The sequence below is a fragment of the Sorex araneus genome, chromosome 5, assembly GCF_027595985.1.
Source record: "Sorex araneus isolate mSorAra2 chromosome 5, mSorAra2.pri, whole genome shotgun sequence".
In the NCBI taxonomy this organism is placed as follows: domain Eukaryota; kingdom Metazoa; phylum Chordata; class Mammalia; order Eulipotyphla; family Soricidae; genus Sorex; species Sorex araneus.
The window spans coordinates 130,699,311-130,722,952 of NC_073306.1; the positions used below are offsets into that span (position 1 = coordinate 130,699,311).

The window sequence follows — 23,642 nt, forward strand, 5'->3', positions numbered from 1 at the left end:
TGTGTGTGTGGGGAGAAGGATGGGGGGGGGGGGGGGGCTGTTCCCAAGGGGAACATTCTGGAAGGAGCCTAAAGATGACTCAGGAGCACAGGGAGGCTGGTACATCCCTGGCCCCATGGGCTACCCAGCAGGACACACCGGAGCGACAGGTCAGGCCGGGCGGCTGCCCTGAGCCCAAAACAGAAGCAGGAGGAGCCCCTGGAAAGTGAAAGCAGGAGGGCAAGAGGACGGGACCCAGCCAGAGCATGCACAGGAGCAATCAGAAAGGAGAGGGATCAGAGAGAAGGGCTGGCGCTCGGCAGGGGGTACCTGCCTTGCCCGCAAGAGATCCTGGGTTCAATTCCTAGCAATAGCACCCCGCCCCCAAAACGGGGGGATTTTCTCTTTTTTGGGTGCTCAGGGGACTATATGGGATGCTGGGAATCGAACCCGGGCCATCCGCATGTAAGGCAAACACCCTACCCGCTGTGCAGCCCCAAAGGGGGATTTTTTTTTTTTTTTTTTTGCTTTTTGGGTCACACCTGGCGATGCTCAGGGGTTACTCCTGGCTCTGCACTCAGGAATTACTCCTGGCAGTGCTCAGAGAACCATATGGGATGCTGGGAATTGAACCCAGGTCGTCCGCGTGCAAGGCAAACGCCCTCCCCGCTGCGCTATCGCTCCAGCCCCCCAAAGGGGGATCTCTGAGAGAGGATCAGAGGGCCAGAGAGAGAGCGAGTACAGGGGCTTTCACAGGCGCCTGCCTCGCCCACACTTAGCCCCAGGTTACCCTCTCCACCCCTCCCCTACCCTGTGCATAAAGGACCACCAGGAGTAAGCCCCGGGCACCACAGGGGATGCCACTGAAAGAAACTGAAAATAAGGGCCAGGGGCAGCGAGGCCCTTCCTGGAAGAAGGGGGAGGGAGGAGGCCGATCTTCAGAGGCACCCGGAACAGTGGGAACTAGGGAGTGAGCCAGGTGCGACCCCAAGATAGACCCCAGGGGGCAGCAGAGAAAGTATGGGGTTACAGGGTACTGGGTCTCCTGAGCACGACTAGGAGTGATCACTGAGCACAGAGCCAGGATCAGGTCCTGAGCACCACTGGGTATGGCCCCGAACCAAAACAAACAAGACCAAAGTAAATAAATAAACAGGGTCCCTGGTCCCTGGAGGTACAGACCGGCGCGAAGGCTTCTGAGCAAGCCCGCCTGACATTTAAGCCCCAGTAATTGTTTCCAGTCCTGGGTAACACAGGAAACCAGCAGTGCTCGGAGCTGAAAGGTCGCTTTCATGCAGAACCCGGGAGAGAAGTGCCGCCAAGTCACTCGCTCGGGCATCCAGAGCACGAGAAGAGACAGAGCACAGACAGCAACAGGCCTGGCAGGGGGTGGAAAGCAGCAGCAAACACTAAAGCCGGGAGCCACTGTCACTAGGAATCTGGAACTCAAGATGGAGGTGAAGGGAAAAAGAGAGGGGAGTATCTGCCAGCATGAGCAAAGGTCCTGGGGTCAGAGACAGCCCAAGAATCTGGGTGTTTTGTGTGGTAGAAACAGAAATGAATGGAGCAAGGGCGCAAGATGGTGGTGGACAGGGGCTAGCCGGGGCAGGATGTAGAATTCTGATCCGAAAGTTTAGAAAAAGCACAGGCTTGTTTTTCTGTTTGTTTGCTTGCTTGCTTGGGCCACAAACTGAGCTCAGGACTGACTCCTGGCTCTGTGCTCAGAGATCATTTCTCAGAACAGAACCAGGGATTCGAACCCAGGCAGCCCCTACAGTTCCCCAAGACCGCCAGGAGGGATCCCTGAGTGGGAAGCCTGGAATAGCCCTCCTAAGTACCGCTGGGTGTGGCCCAAAAAGCCAAAACAGGGCTGGAGTGATAGCACAGCGGGTAGGGCATTTGCCTTGCACGTGGCCCACCCGGGTTTGATTCCCAGCATCCCATAGGGTCCCCTGACCACTGCGAGGAGTAATTCCTAAGTGCATGAGCCAGGAGTAACCCCTGTGCAATGCCAGGTATGACCCAAAAAGAAAAAAAAAAAGTCAAAACACACACACAAAAAAACAGAATTTTGGAGAGTGAGCTAGACCCCTGCCCCAGCCCACGGGTACAGAGCAGGCCATGTTCAGCCCGACGGAGAAGCAGGTGCTGACTTGGGGGTAGGAGGGAGTGGGGGACACCGCAGGCATGACCCAAGACCAAGATGTCAAATCAGTTTTCAACATGTGGTGTCTGGAGGAGGGTGCTTGTCTGGGGGGTTCCCAACGGGGTCACTCCTGGCTCTGCACTCAGGAATCACGCCTTCCCAGCTCGAGGGACCCTATGGGGTGCCGGGGATCGAACCCAGGTCAGCCGCGTGCAAGGCAGGAGCCCTCCCCGCTGTGCCGCCGCTCCAGCCCGCAACAGCTGGCATCGGAGACACCCCTGGCCACCACGCAGGGAAGGTCACGGAGGCGGCCCGTTCTCTGCATCGTGACTCAGCGCAAGTCCAGCTTGGGAAGGAGCGTGTGAATCACCCAGCTACACGCGTGGGCGAGAGCGCCCAGGAAAGAGACGCTGGGGAGCGAGGCCGGGCCAGGCCTGCAGCGGCTCCGACACCTCGGGGCTAGAGAGACGATGGCCCGCTGGGGAGATCGGGAGCAAATACAGGACGGTGGGGGCAGGCAGGGGGGGCTGGAGCGATAGCACAGCGGGGAGGGCGTTTGCCTTGCACGCGGCCGACCCAGATTCAAATCCCAGCATCCCATAGGGTCCCCTGAGCACCGCCAGGGGTGATTCCTGAGTGCAGAGCCAGGAGTAACCCCTGTGCAATGCCGGGTGTGACCCAAAAAGAAAAAAGAAAAAAGAACAAGGCAGGGGCAGCGTCCGGGATGACCGGAGGGGCCCATCACCTGTTAGAAGTGGGTGCTGAGTGCTGGAACCTGCACCAGAAAAAAGCAGCAGGGCGAGAGAGCAGGGAGGCGTTGCAGGATGCCAGGACGAGGGGGGGGGGGAAGCATGGGGATATGAGCTAAGAAATAGGGCTCTGAACAGCAGACCGGGAACAGGCGCTGGAAGCAGGGAAAGACAGAGGGATGAGAGTCAATGGACAAATAAAATAAAAAGCGGTGGATGCTGGGGAAGCTGGATGTGAAAGTCTGCGTCTCCTGGTCCCCAAAAGACATTCAACATCAGGGGGCTGGAGCAGTAGCATAGCGGGGAGGGTGTTTGCCTTGCACGCAGCTGACCCGGATTCAATTCCCAGCATCCCATAGGGTCCCCTGAGCACCGCCAGGAGTCATTCCTGAGTGCAGATCCAGGAGTAACCCCTGAGCATCGCCGGGTGTGACCCAAAAAGAAAAAAAAAAAATTCAACATCATTACCCTACGACCCCACAAGTCCACTCTTATAGCTAAGAGAAATGACGACAAGCAACTACACACTCAGATACAAATGTCCCCATGATTACTCAGAACAGGAGCAGGAGAGAGAGAGCACAGCACGCAGGAGGGTCTTGCCTTGCGCGCAGCTGAGCCGGGTTCGATCCTGAGCATCCCATATGGTCCCCTTAGACACTACCAGAAGTGATTCCTGAGTGCAGAGCCAAGAGCAACCTCTGAGCACTGCTGGGTGTGTCCCAGATAACAATTTTTTTTTAAATATCAGAACAGCCCCCATGGGAGAGCGGCCTCACCAGGACACAGCCACCTTTGGTCGGAACAGGAAGAACTGACCCAGGCTACAGCAGGGAGGAGCCCAGAGAGCATCATTAGTTCACATTCTGGAGGGTTCCATTTGTTATGTCCAAAACAAACAGATCCAGTGACACGCAGATCAGTGGCAGATGAGTGGCTTATCAGGGGCTGGGTCAAGGGACAGGAAAGTGCCTGCCAGTGGGATTTCGTATCAGGGTGATGAAATCATCAAAACTCAACGACGGTGACGGTCATATTATATGAAAAACCACTGCGGGACAGAGAAGGGCTAGGGAAATAAGGCACTGGCCTCGCACACGGCGGGTCCAGGTTCAAACCCCAACACCACAGATGGTGCCAGAGTCCGCGTGCTCTGAACCCTGCCAGGAGTGACCCCTGAGCACTGCTGGGTGGGGCCCCAAAACAAACACCCCAGAGGCTGGAAAGAGCTCAAGAGACTGAACCAAGCTTTGCATGTGGGAGGTCCAGAGACTTAACCCCTGGGTGTGGCGACACAAGAAACACAATGTGCAAGTGTGCAGGAGCCTTGCACACAGGTAACCTTGGTTCAATCCCCAGGGCTCCGGAGCACGCCCAGGAGTGACCCTGAGACAGTCAGGAGTAAGCCCCGAGGAGCACAGCGGGTGTGGAACAGAAAGCACAAACTTGATGAAAATATTAAAAGAGAAAAAAAATAAATTAAAGGCAGAAGGAGGTGGTTGGGCCGAAGGGATAGCACAGCGGGGAGGGCGTTTGCCTTGCAGTGGCCGACATGGGTTCGATCCCCAGCATCCCATAGGGTCCCCTGGGCACCAGCAGGAGTGATCCCTGAGTGCAGAACCAGGAGTGACCTCTGAGCATCGCCAGGTGGGACCCCAAAAGCAAAACAAGATAAATAAATAAATAAGGGGCTGGAGTGATAGCACAGCAGCGGGTAGGGCGTTTGCCTTGCACGCGGCCGACCTGGGTTAGATTCTCAGCATCCCATAGGGTCCCCTGAGCACTACCAGGAGTAATTCCTGAGTGCAGGGCCAGGAGTAACCCCTGAGCATCGCCGGGTATGACCCAAAAATTAATTAATTAATTAATTAAAGGCAGGAGGTGGTAGGCTGGGGGGAGATGGGACAGGAATTAAGGGGCCCGGCTTGCACTCTGCCGATCCCGGGCACAGGGTCCTAAAAAGCACTTTAAAGAGTAACCCCAGAACAATGCTGGGTGCTGGGTGTGGCACCTCCCCCCCAAAAAAAGGTGGGAAACAAGAGGGGGTGAGGTGGGGTTTTCTGCGGTATGCTGGGTTCCCTCAGGCGCCTAGAAAAAAGCTGGGGGCACCTGGGGTGAGGGGCTGACTCCCACCCCCACCGGGAGCTTCTCCAAACTCAGCCCCACGGGACAACAGTCAAGGGTCAGAGAACTCAAGTCATTGGGCTGGACTGGAAGTCCAGGTCTGGTCCCTGGCCCCGGGCGGTCAGTGGGCTCCCCCTGCAGTGGTCCCCTAGTGCACCCCCTGGTACGGCCCCAAGATAGACAAGAGTGATGGGTCCTCCATCCAAGAGGCAACTCTGGCCACGCGGGGAGGGACCCCCGCGGACAGCCGGGACCAAATGTTCATGCCCTACACGTGGGAAGGAAAAGGTGAGATTTGTCCGGCACAAAGGCTGGAGAGAGCATGTGAAGAGCGCGCGAGGGAAACAGCAGTCACGCCCACACACTCCAAAGCAAGGCCACGATCAGACTGCCCACACGGGACTCACCCCACCCACACAGCACCCAGCTTCCCGGGAACCGAGGCCAGGAGCCAGTGGGGAGATGCAGCGAGTCCACCTCTCGTTTCTCCTTTTGCAAAAGCCTTCTCTGGCATCAGATTCGAGTTCCGGGACATGTTAGACCTTGCTGGGAGAAGAACAATCTGGTGGTTTATCTAATTCACAAATAAAGTCTAAACTGCACAGAACACGGACGGCTCTTTGGGGGCTGGGAGGAGATGTAAGAATGCCAAAAGAAGTTAAAAATACCGATGCTCTTTTTTTTAAAAAAAAAAGAAAAAGAAGAAGAAGAGGACGAAGACGAAGAAGAAAAAGAACTTCTCAGCACTTCTGAATCGAGCTGTGATTTAAGAGTGTTTACGGTTATATTTTCTTTAAAGAGTTTCCTTGAAATACATGACAGAAGGTCTCGGAGAGCCGTCCTCATAAACAATCCTTTTGTGTAAGTCTTAATTTACATACAACAGTGAGCATGAGGATCCTGTGCTAATTAAGGTCTGGGCTGGTTAGCAAATTGCTATAATTGTACATTCTCCAGCATCCTGTCTCGGAACACGCAGCCGTACCCCTGCCCCGGCAGCTCCCCGCGAGAAAGAGATGGCTCGGGATTTGAATATCTCAGGCTTCCGCCGCATCTGTGCCTGGCTTCCAAGTTGCTCCCTCTCTTGTGGGGGTGACATTACAGCAGTCGGTTTTTAACACCGGTCTCCACCCCGGCACCCGCGCCACCCCCCCGCACCCCAACCTCACCCCTGCACAGTGTACACACACATGGCAGGGCCAGGACGCCAGCGGCTGCAACGGCGACACTTGTGCACGGAGACAAGACGTAGCCCAGCCCAGGGTGCTCCCAGCTGCAACCTCGGGCCAGGGGAGGGATCCGCTCTGACTCACTTCTGGTGTGGACAAGGCCCTGCCCCAAGAAGGGCCGTCCTGACCCACAGCCCTCGGGACAGGTCTCGCCCGGAGACGGTCCAGTGGGGTCTGGACATGCCGAGACGCTGGTCTGCATAGACCCCCCCCCTCTCTTCTTGGAGGGGGAGTGGGGTGACACGGGTAGGGGAGTAATAATACCTCAACACTGCTCAGGGTCTGTGCTCAGAAATGGACTCTGCTGGTGCTCATGGGAGACCCCGTAATGGAGTAGCTGGACCTGGCGGGGGCGGGGGCGGGGGGGCAGGAGATGTGAGCCAGAAACCTTCAGCCCTACACGGTCGCTGGCCCAAACCACATCTCTAAGTCCTGCAGTTTAATGTTGTCGGTCTGGGGGATGGGTCCTAGAGGGGCAATACCGCTGAGTCATGCCCTCACACACACACACACACACACACACACACACATGCACGCACGCACATACACACATACACACACGCACGTGTACACACACATACACACACGCACGCACACACATACACACGAACGTGTACACATACACGCACGCACACATACAGACGCACGTGTACACACACATACACACGCACGTGCACACACATGCACACATACACACGCACGCACATACACACATACACACACGCACGTGTACACACACATACACACACGTGTACACACGCACACATAGACGCACGTGTACACACGCACACACACGCACGTGCACACACACGCACACACAAACACACGCACGTGCACACACATGAACGTGTACACACACGCACACATACAGACACACGTGTACACACACGCACACATACACACGAACGTGTACACACACACACACGCACACATACACACACGCACGTGTACACACACGCACGCAGAGGCAGAGAAAAAAAAAACAAGCCAATAACACTGGATGAGTCTCCCAAGCTCAGCGAGCAGATGGGGGTCCCTGCCCCTCCAGCGCACCCTCCCTCCTGCGGGAACCCAGCACACACACCCCCCACGCCCCAGTTCCACTCTCTGCTCGGCTGCTTCCTGTACCCGTGGCTGGAGGAGCAAAGGTTTCCAGTCCAGGACAACGGGGACAACAGCACAGCGAGCTCAGGGAAGGGTCCCCTGAGCCCGGCCGCGAGGGGCCTGAGAAAAATCAATCCCGGACAAGATTCTGCGCCCAGCACCCCACGCAGCTGAGACTCCATCTCCGTGACCGTCTACTGGGGGCAACGCACGAGCCGCTGCCCTCAGTATGGAAACCAGAGGACTCCTTGGCCCCGGGTCCCCGGCACCTACCACGTGCCAGGGAATGCCAGCCAGGCAAGCACGCCTGCCTTACACTGTACTTTCGCTTTACGCTGGAACATCTTTGCACAGATCATTACTCTCAGACACAAATGTCAACCTGACATCTCAAAGGCGCCAGGGAGCGGGGAGGAGCGGCCGGCACCGCCCAGGACTGGCTGGGCAGAGAGAGAGGACACAGGTCAGCGGAAGTGGGTGGACACGGTACAGTTTGGCTGCGGAACCCGAAAGGTCACAGGGAAGAGAGGGAGAGACGGGGAAAAAGAATTGCGAGACAATTTGGCATCTGAGTTTCCCAAGCACAGCGCGGGGTCAGTTTTGTGCTTGCAAGTGGGGAACAGAGAGGGCCCCCCGACCCCCAGGGACCCCTCATGGACATTAGAGAGATCTCCTGCACCTGGGGCCATGCCCAGACGGCAGCCCCGCTCTGGCCCGAGGGCAGACAGACACACGTCAGCTCAGCTGAGCTCTGCCCTCTGGCTCCCCACAAGGCCCCGCACCCGCTGCCCTGGCCCTTCCGCTCAGCGCCAGGAGGCCGCTGCTGCCCGCCTCCCAGTGCTCCCTTCCTGTTCAAGGCACTCAGGGCCGGCTCCCACGGTCCACAGCCCACCTCCCCGACCCGGAGGGGATCGATCAGCAGGGAGGTATTCCCAAAGTCCCCCCCATAAGGAAGTTGGCTCCTGGTTTGTAATATGGCGCAGGGGTGAGGCCGGTGTGGGAAGTCAGACCCCGGGCGCCGAGCACTGTGCACCGACGGGGAGCACCCGACCTTAGCATCAGAGCTGCAGGCTCTGGAACACCCTCGCCTCGGGGAAAGCCAGAGGCAGCCGCCCACTGCTCTGCATGCGTGTCCCCCGGCCCTCCGAGGATGGCTCAGTCCCCGCAGACAGAACTGCTGGGCCAGCAGGTAAGGAAGGTGCGAGCCTTGCCTGCAGCCGACCCAGTTCGATCCCCAGCACCCCACGGCATGACCCTCGGGTGCAGAGGCAGGAGTCAGCGCTGAGCAGCAGCGGATGTGCCCCAGAATAGAAAGGAAAGCTACGGGGAGCTGGAGCGATAGCACAGCGGGGAGGGCGTTTGCCTTGCACGAGGCCAACCCGGGTTCGATTCCCAGCATCCCATAGGGTCCCCTTGAGCATCGCCAGGGATAATTCCCGAGTGCAGAGCCAGGAGTCACCCCTGTGCATCAAAGTCAGGTGTGACTCAAAAAGGCAATAAATAAATAAATAAATAAATAAATAAATAAATAAATAAATAAATAAACAAAAAGAAAGGAAAGCTGCAGAGGTCGTCCTGGTCTCCCCAAAGCCTTGTGCTCAGGGACACCCACAGTGCCCCAACCCCCCCCCGTGTCATTCCCAAAGATAGGACACCCCCCCCCCGTGTCAGAGGGGTCCTGAGTAGCACGGCCCTGGGCAGCACCCACAGGGGGTCACTGCAGTGGCACAGCAACCAGCTGCCCTGCATTGCCCGTGCCCTCAAGGCTTAAGTGTCCCGGGACGCAGCAGCAGCACCTGGCCAGCTGGCACCCACCCACTGGCTTCTGGAAGCACCTGTCCTGTGGCCACCCCCCACCCCCGGGCTCAATCCTAGCTCCCCCTTCCCACCCTGGCCCCACGAGGCCTGCAAACCTCATTTACCTCATCACCCTCCACCTCCACCACGACGTAAGGGGAAACTGAGCCAGAATGGCCAGATCAGGCAGCTGGGGTTCGTCCGTCAACCCGCCGTGCCATCCCACCTTGAGTATGGACAGAGGGGCTAGGATGGCTCCAACTGGGACCACTGGGCTCCCCCTGTGATAGTCCGGAGGGAGAACAGGTGAAAATGGAGTAAATGGGGGCTGGAGCAATAGCACAGCGGGGAGGGGAGGGCGTTTGCCTGGCACGCAGAGACCCGGGTTCGATTCCCAGCATCCCATAGGGTCCCCTGAGCACTGCCAGGGGTAATTCCTGAGAGCAGAGCCAGGAGTGACCCCTGAGCATCACCGGGTATGAGGGAGGGAGGGAGGGAGAGAGGGAGGGAGGGAAGGAAGGAAGGAAGGAAGGAAGGAAGGAAGGAAGGAAGGAAGGAAGGAAGGAAGGAAGGGCGGGAGGGAGGGAGGGAAGGAGGGAAGGAAGGAAAGAAATAAAGTAAATGGAGGGGCAGCCCACCCCCCGGGCAGGACAGAGAAGTCCCGGGAAGGAATCAGGGTTGGAGAAGGGCTGAGAAACCCAGGTCTATGGCCTGAGGAGGGAAAAGCCATTTTCCAGGAAGAAGAACCATCAGACAAGGAGCTGGATGGTCAGAGGGACAGTATCACGGGCGGGGAGGGCACTTGCCTGACACGCTGCCGACCAGGGTTCGATCCCCATCATCCCATAGGGTCCCCTCAGCACCACCGGGAGTGATCCCTGAGTGTAAAACCTCAGGACCCCTGACATAGAGCCAGAAATGGGGCTAGGAAGCACCTCCTACGTGACCTTGACCCCTCGGGAATGCCAGGGCCAGTGACCTTCCACATGTGACCCCACATGCGCAGAGAAGTACCCGAGTTCTCCACACGTAGGTCACTGAAGGTAGGACTGGTCCTGGAGTCCAGGGGGCAGGCGCCAGGGCAGCAGGGAGGGAGCTCACCTCGCATGGAGCCCACTGGCTCATGGCCGCCACCCCAGGGCCCCCAGGGCCAGCCAGGAGGGGTCCCTAATAAGCCCAGAGCCAGGAGCCACCTGCACATCCCCCATAGAGTGAAATTAAATGAATTGAAATAATAAATAAAAATTGTGCTCCAAAGGCTGCTACAAGCTCCACGGGCTGGATTCAATCCCTGGCAGAGCCGGGAGAGACTCGAGCACGGAGTGAGGAGCAGCCCAGGGGCACCAGGTGACGCCCAAACAACCCAAAAATGAACCACCCAATGTTCCCAAACAGTAAGGAAACGGCAGCAATGTTCCCCCTACGGAGTGGAGGGTTACCGGGGTGGGGAGAAGGCCGCCGCGTGACATGGGAGGGTTCACTTAGAACTGGAGACAAGGGGGCTGGAGCGATAGCACAGCGGGTAGGGCGTTTGCTTGCACGCGGCCAACCCGGGTTCGAATCCCAGCATCCCATATGGTCCCCTGAGCACCACCAGGGCTAATTCCTGAGTGCAGAGCCAGGAGTAACCCCTGTGCATCGCCGGGTGTGACCCAAAAAGCAAAAATAATAATAATAATAATAATAATTAGAACTGGAGACAGGGTCACAGCGGCAGCACAAGCAGCTACGGCGTTTGCCTTGCATGCGGCCGACCCAGGTTCGATCCCCGGCATCCCCTGCGGTCCTGCAAGCACCGCCTGGAGCGATCCCCGAGTGCAGAGCCAGGAGGAACCCCAGCACCATAGGGTGGGCGTGGGCCCCTCCCCCACCAAAACCAGACCAGTGACGCGCCCTCTGAGGGGTCTCACCAGACCTTCCACTTCTTACTGCAGCCCTGGAAACTCGCAGGCCCCCGGAGGCAGCCCCGGGACCCTGGAGGCAGAGCTGGGCTCGGTCCCACCATGCTGCCTTTTCAAGGGGATGGGACTTCAATCCCCCCCGATGCACACCGGGAGCACCACCGTCTCCGTCGGGGGCAGTCAAGGACTCACGCATGGCCTGATGTCACTGGGCAGCACGCGACCCATGCACAAGACGCCCACTGAGGCGGTACCCTCCGTACCCAGGCCCGGGCCCCCTCTGACAAAGAACAGACGAAGGGACAGGAGGCGTCCCTACCTCTCGAGCCCCACAGGCCCCACCCTGTCCTGCAGGCCCCTGTGGGTCCAAAGCAACTGCCAAGCACGCTGTCACCGAGCCTGCAGGGCGCTGGCCTGGGGGAGCTTGCTCCGGGCAGCCTCTCACCAGGCCGAGCACTGGAGCAGGAGCTGAGGGAGGGAGGGAGGGGCTATTGAAAGGACACACACACCTGAGCACAACCCTGAAGTGTCAGACAACTCTGAAAAAGGCTCCACATGGGGTCGGAGCGACAGCACAGCGGGTAGGGCGTTTGCCTTGCACGCGGCCAACCCGGGTTTGATTCCCAGCATCCCATAGGGTCCCCCGAGCACCGCCAGGAGTAATTCCCGAGTGCAGAGCCAGGAGTCACCCCTGTGCATCGCCGGGTGTGACCCAAAAAGCAAAAAAAAAGAGCAGAAGCAGTATCCTCACCCCACCCCTCCACACAGTTTTTTTTTTGGGGGGGGCACAGTCCTCAATAGGTTGACACCCCCCAGTAGTTACCAGAGCAAAACAATGGCAGAAGGAGATGCAGATCAATATGCCCAGACGCGGGAGGGGGGAGGCCGCAGCCGGCGGGCATGGCACCCCCCCACCCCCGGCCTCGCAGCAGGGAGAGACTGCTCTCTCTTCCTCTGCTCTGCAACGGAGAAAAGGAGATTTTTTTACTCACCTTTGGAGCGAGTGGAGATGTCCATGCCCTCTCCCACCTCCTGTTCTGTTTTTATTTCCTCTTCAGCCAAGCTGAAACAGAGCAAACCAAGTTTATGTTTAGGGTGACTTGAGGAGCAGGCCTCGCCCCGGTGGGGGGGCGTGGGGGGCTGCCTTTCAGCGATCCTGCGACAAACCCACCTTCAAACCCACCTTGAAGACCAGCCCAGCCTGCCCCACCCCTTCCTTCAGCAGCAGTGGAGGAGGCAAGAGACCAGGAAAGCCAGCGTTTGAAGTGGTGGCCGTCAAGACTCCTAAAGAAGTTTTTTTTTGTTTTCTTTTCTTTTATAAAAACACGAGGTTGGTTCTTGTTTTAAGTCAAATTGCTATTCTAGCTGTTAATGCTATGGAGGGAAAAAAAATTTTTTTTTCAAGTGCTTTTTTTTTTTAGACACACAATTACCATCTAGCCCTGTGGGCCAAGGAACCAGCGCGGAGCCGGAGCCCGCAAGTAAACAAGTTTCTCTTGGTCACCCCCCAATTCAAAGGCCACCAGGTTAGAGGTGGGGGTGCCCCCTCCCCCAGGCTTGGGGGGGCAGGATGGCCGGGACCATTCCTTCTACCTCCCAGTTAAAAGCCAGGATGTGAAAAAAAAATACATAGAGGTTAAGTTACAAAGTAGGAAATTGTGTCCGGGCCTAGGAGCAAAAGGCCTGGTCTCGGGGAAGAAAAAAAAACGTTCCCACAAGCAGTATTTAATATCCCAGGAATCAGGCTGGGGGGTCTCCAGCCCCCGGCCTTACTCGTGTCCTCTCGGCAGGGCTGGCTCAGAGAAGGCATTCAGAGGTCTCCTGAGCTGTGACTAATTATCCCCCACCACCAAAGTGGAATGAGGATTACTTAGAAGACAGAGGAGGGGGCGGGGCGGAAAAGCGAGGGAAGTGACCCTCCCTGTCCAAGGTGGGCCACTAGAATCTTCTCTCTCCCTCGCTGCTGGAACTGGGGGGGGGGGAAGTGTCCAGGCTCCCCTCCCTGCCCCACCCCCCCACATACACACAGACACGCCCTTCCCAAGCCAGGTCAGTGAGTTCTGCTTTTGGAGTTGTAAAACGTTGGAGCTGCTGGAACTTTCCAGACATTTGATGACAAGAAAATGGCAAAGAATCTACAGCGGGGCCATCAGAAGCAATCCCACGGGACTGCGGGGGTCCACGAAAGAAATGGGTTCATCACCCATGGCTAGAGGGCTGGAATGTTCCATTTTGAAGACTCAAAAGCCAGGACAGGAAGAAGGCCGGGTCAGTGTGGAAGGGTTAGAATGTCCCTCTGCGTTCCGTGGCCTGGGACGTGACAAGACAAAAGCCAAGTCCAGAAAAGGCCTGAGCCCTCAGGAGAGGTGTTAAGAAGAGGTTCACGTTTGGTGAGGCCAGAGGATTAAGGATGGGAGGTGGATAAAAAAAAAAAAGAAAGAAAGAAAGAAGATTATAGCTCAGAATTAAATTAGAATAACCTGGAGATCTCCAATTTAACTAGTCCCAGCAGAGAGGAGAAAGGTAGTTTGGTTTTAAATAGAATATTAACACACCCGGGTCTCTGATACCGAGCCGGGCTAACAATTTCATTTACGCTGTATCTGTAGAGAAAGCGGTGACACAAATCGCCCAAGAAACATGTCACAAATGGTTTTCATCAGAAGAAAAGCAGCCTGTTAAATTTAAACACGCCGCTAACATGCAATAATACAACGGTGATTTGTTGAAGGTGATATTAGCGCTAATACTTTTCACTCTGACTTAAGAGGCAAAACAGTCCCAAGCAGGCAAATTCTCTCGCACAACTCACACAGCGTGTCCAAATGGGTACTGCGGATGGCTCCTGCTGGGGGTGATTGTTTCCGCCAAAGCTCCCCCCCCCCCCATTCCAGACCCTCCGAGGTGGGAGAACTTCAACAAACTCGAGTCTTGAAGGTTGCTTCCCTCGCTAGCATGAGGTATGTGAAAAAAAAACCCATTTCTCAGAAGGGATCCCGTTTTTGGAAAGACGGGGGAAACGCTCATCTGGGAGCTGACCCAAGCGTGGGCGATGAAAGAACAAACGTGCCTGACAGAGCCCCCTCCCCCCGCCCCCCGCAAAACCCACTGGAAGGATTTCTGCAGTGATAACAAGATTCAAAGGTGGATGGGCCAGGAAGGAAAGCTACCTTCACCAGAACAATTATTTTGCCTTGTGACCGAGGAGAGAGGCTGAACACAACAGCAGGCAGGCAGGAATGCAGCTGAGAAGCTAAGAAAATGCAAAGTCGTTAGTTCCAGGGTGGCATTTGCTGCGAAGTTTTGAGATCATCAATCCTGGAGCGGGAAGGGGGTGGGGGTGGGCGAGTTAAGCTGTTTTTATCTTCCTAAGTATTACGAGTGAGCACCATAATCACCGAACTTGAGCCGTAACACCCCAGCTTTTGCCAAGGACTTCCAGGCACAATTTCAGAAAACCACCTTTTCACAGATCAACAAGCCATGCTCTCAAAGGGACCTCAGGAACGCGCAGACACACAAAATAGCTTGTATCTGAACTAAAGGAAATTGCAGAGTCTGTGCATGAAAAGGAGAGGGGGAGAGACTTCATTTACAAAAGCAAAGACCAGAATGCAAAATTAGTCATTTTGAACAGCCACATCTAAAGGGACTTCCTTTTTTCTACACCACTAATCTCAAGCTTCTTCCCCCCCCCCACCCTTTGCGTAAAGTACCAGTATGTTCTCAGGGAGAGAAAACTATGAATATTACATCAAAAGTGGTGGTGAGAAAAGATTTGTACCTGTCTGAATGCCCCACGGATTGTGGTCATTTTAGGTTCAGAAGTGTGCAGTCATTTGGAGGAAAAACCAAGTTAAAAAAAAAAAATACTGATTACACGGAACAGGCAGCTGGAGCAAAGACTCTAAACTCCTGTCATTAACACATTAAAGTCTTAGGCGACAGAAGCATCTTCCTTATCTGCTTGCCTCCAGAAACCCCGATTATTTAAATCAGCAACAATGAAAAAGCCAGCCCAGGTTTCAAACTGACCATTACTACTTGGTTTTTTTTTGGGGGGGGTCTACTGGGGAGACTCTCTCCCACCCAAAGAAATAAGTAGAAATGAGCTGAAAACCCAAGTAACAGCCTCCAAGGAAAACAGCCCGCCACTACTTTATGTTATACATTCTATGCTTCCATCTCCCTCTGCACTCACTTTACAGCCCAAGTCCCTTGCCTCTGAATTTCACAAAATGATACATTTCAGGCAATTAAAGAAGAGCACTCACAGTGCCTGCAAATAAAACCCACAGCGTCATCCCATTCCAGAAAAGAAAAGATCCCCCCCCCCATGGCAACGCCAGAAAACCTATGCTTCCTTTCTAACCTCATGCACTGAAAAAAGAACAATTAAAAGTTGCGGGTGAGGTGCTGCAAATCCACCACGTTTTCAGCTTCCTGATTAATTCTGAGAACTCCAGGCCAGTCGGTAATTCCCAGGAACCCCATCCCCTCCACCCTTCCAAGAGAGAGAAAAACAAACAAACATCTAGTTTTGACAGGCAAACGCCTGGCTACACAATGTCCAGAGATTTCTTTTCCCCAAGTGCCCCTAACTACTCTTGGACTTTTAACCAAGAATATCCAATCCATCTAGAATAAATAACCAGCATGCAGAAGACTCTGGTTATACAGATGAGGCTTAACACACAGCAATTCAAGAAGCATGCATTATTTGAAAGGACTTTTCCTTCCAGCTTTTTTTACTTCTCATTCAAAATACCAAAACTGGTCCAGGCTGCAAGAAACACTCAATCCCCAAGACACAACCTCTTCCTCCTCTAGATGACAAAATAGTGAACATCCAAAAATTATAGATATTTTTTTCTTTTTTTTAAAAAAAAAAGCACATGCTACCCTAAATCTGCAATTAAATTTTTTTTTAAAACACTGGGGGGAGGGAATGGTTAGCAGGGTAGCTTTATATAAGCACTCACCTATAACAGGCAGAGTCATCGGTAGCTAAGCTATTTATGCAGGATTCTTAAAATGGCGTCTGGCAACCACTGCCTCATTCCTGTATTGAAGCTAAAATGGTAGCAGTTTGTTCAATAGCTGAAGTTCTGATCTAGGCAGCCCCTGCCAGTTTCAAAAACACCTAAGCTCAATCTCAGAACCAGGAGAAGCTCAACCAAAGGATACCAACAACCCAACTGTTTAGGAGCTTGGGAGAGAGGGAGAAGGAGGGAGAAAAAAAAAAAAGTCTGCAATGACAGGGGGAGTTTGTGAAGTCACAAGTTCCTGAGGAAAAGCCTTCCCGTTTAGATGCTCCTGGACCCAGACGAAGGAAGAGCCAGGCCCCCCCCCTCACCCCGGCCCTGGAATCAGGGAGGGGGGGAAAGGTTAGGAATCATGTGCCCTGCAGACAGACAGGTGTCAGCGCAAAGAGGAAAACGTTCAGGGGAGCAGGCTGGGGAAGGGAGGAAGGAACACCAACCCCCTCTCCTCCTGGGTCTCTGGGAACGGGGCTCTGCATCCGTCCCAGAAGGAGCTAGGGGGAAAGGAAAGTGCTTCAAGGACCAGAGGCAAGGACCAGAGGCACCTGGAGGGCCAAGTCAGGGGCCATGCCCCAGACTGAGGCCCAGGGGGAAAAAAACGCAACAAATAAAAGGGGGGAAGGGGGGCGTTTCTGAAAAAACGGCCACCAAATACCCAGCCGGTCCTAAGATGGTTAATATCCAGGCAAGACCAGCCCCGCTGCAGAGGAGAAACAACAGTCCAACATTCCCTTAGCCAAGGCACAGGATACTCACAAATTAGGTTTTTGTCCACCCCCAACAGAGCCCTGAAAATTAACAATGGATTTTGCAAAAACCGGCTTGCAGAGGCCGAACTAATAGCCTCCTAGTGGCTAATGTAATTGACTGTTCCGGGGCTGAGGGTTGGCCTCGCAACTCTCCTGGTGCCCTGCGTGCGTGGGGAGTTTCAAGGTGACTGCCTGCCTCTGAGCTCCAAGGGAGAAAGGCGGGCACGGTGCCCACCACGGCCGTGCCAGCGCCAGGACGGACGGACGGACGGACGGGGTGGCTGGAGCCCGGCCGGCCCTAGGTCGGGGGGAATCTGGATGAGAAGGGGGCGGCCGGCCTGACAGGGCAGCTCGCTGCATGCAGCGCCGAAATGGCTCCCGCCTGCTTGTTTATCTGGGCGGCAGGAGGAGGGGGAAGGGCAAAGCGGCAACCTGAGTTGGGTGAATGGTTGGTTCCAGGGCTTGGCCCAGGAGGAGAGGAGGGCAGGGCGGGCTCCTCAGGGCTTCTGGGCGCTGTGCAATTCTGCACAGGGCAAAGTCAGCCAGGTCTAGGACTGGCAGCTGACGCGTGTTTTCTTGCCTCTGCTGCGGGGGCAGTGGGAACAAACAAAGAGATGGCACCTCTGAAGTGGCTGGACTTTGGAAAAGCCTACCTCTGCCACGCGTGTGTTCTGGGTCACTGTCACCCCCACCCCCCCACCTTTTTTTTTTCTTTGTACAGTCACACAGATACACACCCCTTCCTAAAGGAAGACCTGAGCTTCCCCCCCACCCCCACCCCTGCTGCCAGGGGGAAAAGGGGGACTGTTTTGTTTCCAAAGAAAGGGGCTACAAGAAAGGGGGGGTGGGTATTGTTTGCATCCCTAATTTATAATCCAAGAGGCCCCCCATTGTCTCCTGCTTTCTGACTCAAATCTTTTGAGTTGTTAATTATAAAAGTAACTGGACTCGGCTCCAATAGGCCTCCGCTGTTCCTGCCCTGCAATTAGAAAAACTCTGTAGAAAAGTTTACTGAGTGATTATATATAATTAATTCCTAGTTACAGATGGAAGACACTGACCATTTTCTGCAGCTAATAAAAGCAGGGGCCCCCTCCTCCCTCCTGTGAATGCCACTTTAATTCCCCAAAGCAGAAAGTGAGTCTATCCTGAAGGATGTGGGGGGGGGGGGGCACGAATCAAAAGCCCCAGTGTCTGTGCCTTTGCAGCTGTGCATCCTATCGGGAACTGAGGCAGAAGGAAAAACAGTGCCAGGCTGGACCCATGTTCTGGGCCTCCCTCTCTGCAATGGACAAATGCGGTACCTGGATATAAAAATTTAAAGGGGGTGGATGGGGTGGAAGATCCCTAGGGCTGGAATGGAGGTGCTTCTTCAGCTCTGACAGAACCTCTTTTGTTTTTGTTTTTGTTTTTGAACTAAAAGGAACAAAGATGGTCGAAATTTCCAGAAGGCCCTGTTCACAGCAGGCTGGCCACTGTAATTGTCAATCTGTAACCTTTCCTCCGAGGCTATTGGTTCACAGGCTGGAGCCTGGAAGCCCATTGGGCAGCTCCGTGGGCCGGCCCAGCTGCCCGGACCCAGGCCTGCTGCAATGCAGGCATTTGTTTTACCCCTGGAAAAGAAGTGAAACTGGAAAATAAAGGCAACTCGGCGAAGCAATTAACTTTTTACAGACTCATGCCCGGGTTGTGGCCACAGTGCCAAGGGGGGGAAGGGGGCCCGATGGGGTCCAGCGATGCACGTCAGAAAAGCGATCTTGGCTGTGCAAACTCGTGGGAGCCATTTTCCTGCAGGCTTTGAAAGGACAAACGCCTTGCCCTTAGGTTCCTGCCCGCCCAACAAACACCATTATGCAAACGTTGAAGGCTCCAAACCAGGAGTCTTGTGATTAGATATTGCTTCTAGGGAGGCCACAAGAACCTCAATATGTAATTTCCATTTACAGCCTGGAGATAAGAACAAAGAAAATAGCTAAAGTGTCTGAACTTGTGTGGGGCAGGGAGCTAGGCTGCTCACTTTTAAGGCCAGGAACCTCGTCGTTGTCGACTGCCTGCCTTGTCACCCCAGAGAAACTGGTCTGTCTCACACACCCCACCACTTAGGATTTGGTCTCTTTCCCCTTCTTAAGGGAGTCTCTTCCCAAAGGGGTGTGCAAAGGCAGGGTCACTGGACACGCACCGAAAGATGACTAAGTCACACAGAGTTGGCCCAAGGCAGCGATGGGCCCTATTTTCCAGCTTCAGCGGTCACGCTGGCTTGGTCTCCAGGCTGGGGATTTATGTAGGAAAATCTCAGGGAAACTTCTGGAGGTGATACTAAAACAAGGATCGACTTTACCACCGAAGTAAAAAAAAGTGAGGCATAAACCATTCTCTGTGAAGGCGAGTGCACACACAGACCCGTGGGCCTGGCTGGGAAAAAGGCCAAATCCCGTTGTCCGGCGAGTCCTGAATCCAACAGAATTTGGGGGTGAATGGGATTTTGCACCCCAGATCAAGACCCTGAAACATTCAGTACTGACACCAGGCCTGCCCCCGCTCCACCCCTCCTTTCTCTCACTCTCTCTCCTCTCTCCCCTTTCTCTCTCACTCTCTCTCTCTCTCCTGTCTTCCACTCACAAACACACCAACACTTGCCTGACTCAATGTTCCAGGCTCTCAGCCTCTGAGCATAAGCACTTCACATTTCACAAATAAGACCGCTACCCAGACTTCTGACATCCAAAGAAGCCCAATTTAAAGCTCCACACTCAAGCCACAACGAACTGAACATTTCTCCTCTGGCTGAGGATAAACAGGAAGTGTAATCCCCAATCCTAGCTGCAGGTTAATCAGGGGAAAAAAAAAAAAAACTGGATTCAAACAGCCACCTAAAATCAAGACACTATTTTAAAAGCTCTTACTTACGGCCTGCTAATGAAGAGCCCCCCCCCCCAAACTGCTGCTCAGCCAAGACCCCCCACCCTGTTAGAAACAGACCCCAAATGTTCACCAAACTCTTTCACATGGTCACAGAGGAAATGGATTGCTTTACTTACCCAACAAATGTTCAAGCAACCGTCTCATTTTTCCACAGTTAAGAGGAGAGAACAGGCTGGCAGATTTGGGACTTGATCAAAAAGGAAATTTTTTTTTTAAAACAGTTACATGGGATTATTAAAAACACACACCACAACAACACAACCCCACAACTCGGGAGGGAAGGCTGTCATGAGCTCTTACAGATAGGATTTTTATTTCCTCTGCACTCTAGCCCACAGGCGGGCAGAGGCTGCTACAATGTTAAAAAAAAAAAAAAGGAAACAACTGCAAACAAGAAGAGATACATTAGTTCATTGAAAACCATGCACGAGTCAAAAAACTGAGGGATTCCAAAGGAGTCCTCGGCGATTTATTGCAGGATGTAGTCTCTCTCCCCCACCCCACCCCACCCCCCAGACACACACCCGCCCCGCCACCAGCCCCATCCCTACTCCAAAAACTTCCTCCAGAGCCTAGAAAACACTTGGAGACGCGCTTGCTGCTAGAGGCTGGCTTGCAGAAGCACCCTCTGCACCAGCAAAAGTCAGGAAAAAAAGGCTGAACAATGTAGTTTCAGTGCAGACACCCTGCAGGGAGAGAAAAGAGTGGAGAGGCACGGCCACCACCCATCTAGGCCCCAGGAGCTGGGCGCTGCCCTGGCTCTCTGCTAAGGACAGGCTCCTGGCCCCACACGCACACACATACACAGCCTGGCTGGGCAGAACTGAGTCCAGCCTGCCTGGGCCAGGAGAACTTGCCTCCTCTGCTCTCTGCCATGACCCCTCCTGGAAGAGGCGCCTGCTTTTGCTTACCTTCATGTCCTGCCCCAGCAGCACGTGTCAAAAGGAAAGACAATAGTGCAGGGGGGGTGGGGGACTGCTTAGAGAGAGAGACAGAGACAGAGAGACAGAGAAAGGGGGGAAAAAAGGGAAAAGAGAGGGAGAGAGAGAGAGAGCGAGAGCAGCTTTTTTGGCATACCAGGATCTAGCTTCAAACTATTTCCAGAAACACCCTGTCCCTGGTGGAGGAAAAGGTGTTCCAGGCCCTTGCCAGGTTGCAAGGGGGGGGAGGAAAAAAAAAATCCAGCTATGGCTAATGGCTACTTAGCCATGTGACCCAAGAAAGCAAAAAAAAAAAAAAAAAAAAGAATTCTGTCTAAACAGTTCCAAGTTAAGCTAAGTGCTGTGGGGTCGCGTGGGGCCCGGCCAGGCACTGCCAGCTCCCTCTGCTCGCGGATGTCTCAGAGGGAGGGGGGAGAAAAGATGGTTAAAAAGTCGAGCTTACCTCTGTGGATGCATTGTTAACACTGTGTAATGTCAATACTTATAAAACATGGAGGACAGGCTCCTAGTTCTCACAGAAAAAGGGTTTGGCACTTCGGCTTGATGATCTGGCCGCCTAATAAGAGCTCATCCCCGATTGGCCGGCGCGGCGAATCCGACTGTAAGGCCGCCCGGGATTGGCGGAGACACTTCCTGAGCGATTATCTTTGTGAGGCGCTGGCGAGCAAGAGCCATCCTGTGCGCAGAGAAAGACGGGCCTTTGCAGCTAGGCCTTTTGCAGCACGGGAAACCGGGGCCAGAGGCCCCCACGCGCGCTCCTGCCGGCCCCTGCCTGGCCCTCCCGACCCGGGCAGGCCCGTGCAGCTGCCCTGACCTGCCCCCCGCACAGCCTGAGGCCCGCAGGGCCCTGGCAAGAGCGTGGCTGGGGCCCCCCCCACCCCGCAGCTGCAAGGACTCACCCTCCCCGGGGCCCACACGGGGCGCGGCGTTGGAGCAGGACGGCTGGCCCCTTCTAGAACCCTCCAGCAGAATGGTTGCTCCCCCACCCCTCACCTCTGTCTCCCCGCCCCCCCCTTTACCCAGGGGAGGGGAGCCCCGGGAAAGCAGCCCAGGGGGGCCACGGAAAGGGGCCTGCAGCAGGCAGAGCGGCCTCTGCGGGGCTGGAGGGAGCCCCCACCCCGCAGCACCCCGCCCCCCACCCCCAGGGGCAGGGCTGGGGCGCAGAGGGCTGGGCTGCGGGGGGGGGGGGGGGGGGGAGGGGGAGGAGGGGAGGCAGTGGTCAGGCCGGCTCACTCTTTCTCCAAGCAGGCCAGGGGGCCCTGCCGGGAATCGACCCCCCTCACCTCCCCCCAGCTCGGTGGGGCCTCCAAGGAAAACCACACTGGGTCCCCCTGCGAGCCTGCCAGGATGCCCAGAGCCCACCCCCCACCCCACCCCCCACCTTCTCTCCGTCCTTACCCCAAGGCCAGCCCCAGGCGCTCCTAGCAGGCCACAGGCCCAAAGCTAGACTTCCCTTCCCGGCGCCCTCCCCCACGCCGAGGCCTGCTAAACCAGTCAGTTAAACAAAAATCTGACTTCCGTCGGAGTCTGCGATGCCTTCAGCTTCCTGCCTGTTAACCCTCTCTCGGGCTCCGGCCGGCCGGGAGACGCTAGGCCCCGGCGCGGGCCGGGCCCGTGGAAAAATACCAGCTGCAGATGCTGCGCGCCAGGAGCGCCCGCCGAGCCGCGGCTGTCTCTCGCCTCTGCTTCCCGGGGAGGCGTGTACCTCCCCGATCCAGGCCAGGCAGGGCCGCGCGGGCTGAGGAGCCATTTAAATCCGGAGGGAGAAAGAGCGATGTCAAGCCGGGCGAGGGAACAAGCACCCCCATTATTACTCAAGGCCTGCGCCCTCCGCCCGGCCCTGCCCGCCACAAGCCTGCCCTGTCTCTGCGCTCTCGGGAGAGGTGGGGGGGTGGGGGGGGAGAAACGGGGCCCTGGGTGGGCAAGGCAAATCCCAGGAGCTTTAGAAGGCTTCTTGCTGAAATTTATTTCCACTGAGAACGGCTTCTTTTCGTCCCCGAAGGCAGATGGAACAGCGATTTCACACACACGCACACACACATGCACACACGCACACACATGCACGCACACACACACACACCTACACTTGGCAGCCCCCCCCACCCCCATCCCTGACACTGCTCTCCAGTAAAATATTAACTCGTTTTGCAGAGCTGCTTATAATTCCACCCATTGCCAGGGAATTCGGTCTTTTCCCTCTTTCCTCCCCGAAAAACCGCCTTTGTTGGCCGGGGCTGCACCCAGACGGCTCTGAAAGCGGCTTCCTGGGTTCTTTGGTGGGGGGGAGGGGGTGTTTTATTTTTAATTTTAATGACAAAGTGCTTTATTAACAAGATTTTCAAAAGAAAAAAAAGTGGCAAATTGGAATAACAAGCTAAATAAAGACCCTCCTTTCTTCCGAGGCCTTTTTTTTCTTTTTTTCAGGAGTCCAGAGGTGGCACAGCCAGAGGGAGCGGGCAATGCCTGTCCCCTGGTCCCCCTAGAACTCGGGGCAGCCGGGGTGTCCGGTCCCCCACACAGAGAAGAAAGGTCAGGCCCCACCCCGCCAGGGCGATTCAGTTCTTCCAAGCTGGGAATCTGGGAACAAACAAACAGGAGCCAGCCAGGGGTCCACAGGGCCTGCCGCGGGGCTGGGCTCCGGGAGCCGGGAGCGGGTGGGGGTGTGGGTGCTTGGGTTGTGGCAGGGGCTGGAGAGCAGGGAGGGGCACCTCCGGGTGCTGAGAAGGTCCAGCACTCAGGCCAGGGCCTCGGAGAAGGAAGGGGCTCCCCCAGAGGGCGTGGGGGGGTGTCCAAGAGGGAGTGGGGGCCATCAGATTGGGCTCTCCCTCCCTCTGGCCACCGACCAGCCAGCACCACCCCTGTAACGCTGCCCCCCTCTGGGTGATGCACTCTGGGGGGGTGGGGGGGCACAGGCTTTGTGGGCGGGGCAGCTGGAGGGGGCATGAACCCGGCCCCGGTG

The 23,642-nt window shown here is 55.6% G+C and overlaps 1 long non-coding RNA gene across 1 annotated transcript; it reads right to left on the minus strand.

Annotated features, from left to right (window-relative positions):
- Window positions 1–12,021: 12,021 nt before the first annotated feature.
- LOC129404812 (uncharacterized) lies at window positions 12,022–22,603 on the minus strand. Its single transcript, XR_008630137.1, has 3 exons — window positions 22,082–22,603; window positions 21,126–21,359; window positions 12,022–12,092 (listed from the first exon to the last, which is right to left on the minus strand). It is a non-coding gene; the product is annotated as an uncharacterized LOC129404812 (long non-coding RNA).
- Between the last annotated feature and the right edge of the window lie 1,039 nt (window positions 22,604–23,642).